General features: G+C 35.0%; 1 pseudogene; it reads left to right on the forward strand.

The window, feature by feature from the left end:
* Positions 1–401: 401 nt before the first annotated feature.
* LOC101701498 (uncharacterized protein C3orf38 pseudogene) lies at positions 402–1,672 on the forward strand (annotated as a pseudogene).
* The last annotated feature ends 2,828 nt before the right edge of the window (positions 1,673–4,500 follow it).

Consider the following 4,500-nt stretch of genomic DNA (forward strand, 5'->3'; position numbering starts at 1 on the left):
GGGGTTTGGACATTTCCTCAGAGTGCCCAGAGCTCTGCCAGTCACCATCAGGGCCCAGCTTTCTTGATGGTGGACCCGAAAAAGGACACCTTCCTGCTGTCTCGTCTGCCCCCGCCTCTTCGGGCTCTCCTTGGGGCTGCTGATGGGGTTTCCACTTCACTGAGTTCTAATAGCTTCATGGGTACCATACTCACCCTAGACACAGAGCTTCTGCAGACGAGGTGGACAGGTGTTGGAAGAGAGGAATATGTAAGATACCCAGCGTGTACAAGGGGAACTCGCAGAGTGCCTGAAGGGACTGCAGGATATTTCTCTTGCTCATGGCTTCTAATTTGCTTTATCCTAGTAGGGAGTCCAAGCCTCTTTTAACATTCCTTGTCCACCTATATTTTCTCTTTGAAGGATTGCATTCTCATACGTTTTTTTCACTTTTTATTGTTTTTGCTTACTGGCTTCTAAGTTTCCCACTTTACAAATGAAAAGCTACCCAAAATATGATATATGAAATCTATTAAATATTCTTCAATGGGGTCAAGATGTCTGGGCTCAGTCAGTCAGAGATGGAAGGCTGTCATAATCTGCTCAGCCTACTGGACAACGACGAGATCATGGCCCTGTGCAACACCATCACCAACTGCCTGGTGCATCCTGAGAACCGCCAAGATGCTATTCGAGCAATGCTAGCATACAGTCAAAGTGTAGAAGAACTTCTGAGGCATAGAAAAGTCCACTGAGAAGTCATATTTAAATATGTAAGTACTTGGCAACATGGGAGATTGTTGTATCTCCTGCTGCTGAGAAACACAATCTTATTCAGCACGCCAAAGATTGCTGGGACAAGCGATCGAAGCTGAAACTGAAAAAAATGCCAGAGCCAGTTACAAAGAAGGAGGATATCCAACTCTTTCAACAGCAGGCAAAAAAAAGATAAAAAGGCTGAAAAAGTTGATTTTCGTCGCCTAGGAGAAGAATTTTGTCACTGGTTCTTTGAACTTCTCAATTCTCAGAATCCTTTAATGGGACCACCTCAAGATGAATGGAGGCCACGGCACGTCTGGCATGATGTCACGCTTCAGTTTTACTACAACACATCAGAACAAAATGTGATGGGCTACCACGGAGCAAGAGTTGTGGCCCTTCGCTTGCTGTCACTAGTAAAAGAAGAATTTCTTTTTCTTAGCCCCAAGTTAGAGTCTTGTGGGCTGAAATGTGCTTCTTCTCCCCATGGATTAGTTATGATTGGAGTTGCAGGGACTGTCCACCGAGCGGACACTTGTTTAGGCATTTTTGAACAAATCTTTGGACTATCCACTGTCATTTTGTGGAAAATACTTGGAAGATCAAATTTATCAGCCTGAGAATCATTGGAGAAAATTCCCTTGCTCTTGGAAGAGTACTGAAACCTGCTGTTACATTTCAACAGTAATCTAGAGGCTTTTTATAATGTCATCCCTTAGTGTGATAACATTGGAGTAAGACTTAATGTAAAGCGGGCACTGGACATTGGGACTGGAGACCAGGCTGCATGTAGTGGAAATGAGGCATTGTTAAACAAAAGAGAACCCAGGTTACCTAACCCTCTGAAGCACTGACTGTGTATCATCTTAAAACATCTTTATACAGAAACTCTTGCAAATACACCAGTAATTTCTAAGTGATTTCAGATGTGACAATTGACATATTTTCATTGAAACACCTTTCTCTACTACACACTTACATATTAGGTGAATATTTGCCTATTTCTACCTGAGTTATAGTAAAAGTTCTGAGAAGTTCCTGGAGTTCATCAAATAAATCCCACTTTAGATGTAATTAACCGTGTGTCTTAGAAACCAAGTAATATCTTCATTGTACTATTCTACCACTATCTATACTTCCCACGTGGGAAAGGATTACTAGTGTTCAAGGCTTCCTTAAGTTATTTATTTACTTTTCTCTAAATCCAGATATTGGATATTTTACAAATGCATCTCACTCCCGTGTTCTTTTTTAAAAACTTAAATATTGTAGAGATATTTAATGTAAACTCAGGGTTCTCATTTTAGAAAACCCAAATGACATTCATGCAAAAATCTAATAATTTAGCAGGGAAAGAAAAATTTACTGCCTCTTTGTTTATAGAACATTTCTCAAAGTTACTGCTCTTGTCGAAGCTAAATAATTCTCATAATCTACAATATGTTTCTTATTATTTTGGGCAACAATGACTGTTATTCTTAAAATAGATCTTATTCCTAGCTAGGCTTAAGCTAACAGCTTTATTGAGCATTTATTAAAACAACATAGAGGAAATATACTGTTGAAATTTTAAAGGGATACCCAGTTCTAAATTTTAAGTGAATTATTACTGTTATTCTTGATTGATCTTGTCAGACATGAAACCCCGTGAACTTACAACGTGGTTATACATATACATGTGTCAACATACACCCCACATCGTAATCTTATTAAGAATTATCTCTAATTTGTGTTGCTAGGTCTGAGTCACAAAGTTGGATTGCTGGTTTAATAACATTGATGCTTTAAAATTTAAATTCCTAATTATCCAGCAACTTTGTTGATCCTGGATTTAGTTAAGGAATTTTAATGTATAAAAGTGCCACTTAGGAATAAAATTCAACTGGAAAGTACAATGATGTATAGGTTAAGTTTTAACATATGTCATGATCCTCTAGGGAGACTGATACAAATATTGGAAGCAGTAGAAAAACACTCATCTTTTTTGTATATTTAATGACATTCCTCTTAGGAGTACAAATTGGTATGTCTGAAAATAAGAACTTTAATAAAGGAAGGAAATCCCTTTTGTCTGTGTAAAACACAAAAACAAAAAATATTCTTCTAACATTTTATTGTTTTGTATTAGGAATAAATTCTTAATTCACTATTTTTGTATCACCTTTATTTTCTTCCAGAATAAATGTTGGTTATAGCATCACTTATATGAAATAAACAGTTGAATTTCCTGTAGTATTGAAATGCAGGAACTTTGATACAAAGAGTTTCTATATACAATGAAAAATATATTTTAGGATTCTTTGTTTTTCCAAAAGTATTTTTGTTTTGTTCCAATATTAATATCCATCTACTATATTTATACTGAAGTTAACAAGTCCCCACAAATTTTTAAATTGTTTATTGGTTATTTTAGATTTTATGGCTATATAATGCTATCATCTGCAAATGCAAAATGTGTTTCTCCTTTCCCAATATTTAACATTTTTTTCTTATTTTATTGTTCTGGCCAGAATTACTGTCAATATCATGGCCCAGGGATAATTTGGAGTATTCCTAATTCCTGATTTTAATGGAAATGACTTAGCCTCTCACTAGTGGGTACATTTGCTTTGGGCTTGGCAAATGGCCTTTATTGTGTTTAAATATTTGTTTGTATTCCTTTTAAAATCTGAATTTTTTACTTCACAAATAGGTATTGAGAAGCCTAACTTATGAAAATATAATTATTTAAATGTAGAATGCAATAATATAAAGTTGGTCTAATCAGTTAACTTTAATTATGGATGAGATTTTATTCTTATTTTAGTTAACATCTTCATTTAGAACATATACTAAATTTTATTAAAGCACTTTTAGGGCCAGGGGTTTAGCTCAGTGGTTCCACCGCCTGCCTCGCAAGTGTAAGGACCCGAGTTCAATCCCCAGTACCAAAAAAAAAAAAGAATAAAGCATTTTTATCATCAATTATATAAACAGCAATCCCCCACCTATAATTTGTAGATGTGTTTAATGATTCTAATCATGATATGTATTATATTGTTGACTGAAATTGTTTTCTTAGAATAAAGCTTATTTGGTCATGTTGAATTAATCTTAACTTACTGATGAATTTAATAAATGGATATTAGAGATTTTACATATTTATAAGTGAATTAGAGCTATGCTTCCTTTTTTGTACTTATAACACATACATACATATATATATATCATGTAGAACGTATTTGCATTAATTTGATGCTTTCAAAAATATTATTCTGTTTTCTAAAATGATTCAAGTGCAATAAGAAGCAAGTCCTCCTTAAAAATTAAGTGAAAATGAGCCACAAACCCAGGCTTACACCTTCTTAATGTGGCGACTTTTCAATTATCATTACAAGTTCTTATTAGGCATCGATCTATTTCACTGCTCTGCTTCTGTGGATCAATTTTTGTAGTTTTCTTTGTAGGAAATCATTTTCTTCAGATCCTTAAATTTCTTGCCATACATTCTTGTTTGGTTTTTTTGTTTTTTGGTACCGGGGATCAAACTCAGGTCCTTGAGCCTGTGCAGCAGGCGGTGAAACCATTGAGCTAAATCCCTGGCCCAGCCATACATTTTTTAGAGTTATGCAAAGTTATATAAAATAATCTTCTACCATTCTAAAATTACTTCTAAATCTCTATATATTCCCTGAATATTAATATCAGGTTTTTTCCTGTCTCTGTTTCCTTAATCTGGAATGCCATAGTTCTATCTATCACATTGCACAAAGTATAAACTTT

The sequence above is a fragment of the Heterocephalus glaber genome, unplaced genomic scaffold, assembly GCF_053883595.1.
Source record: "Heterocephalus glaber isolate CG9 unplaced genomic scaffold, H.glaber_assembly_v1.0 deba00001556, whole genome shotgun sequence".
Classification (NCBI taxonomy): Eukaryota; Metazoa; Chordata; class Mammalia; order Rodentia; family Bathyergidae; genus Heterocephalus; species Heterocephalus glaber.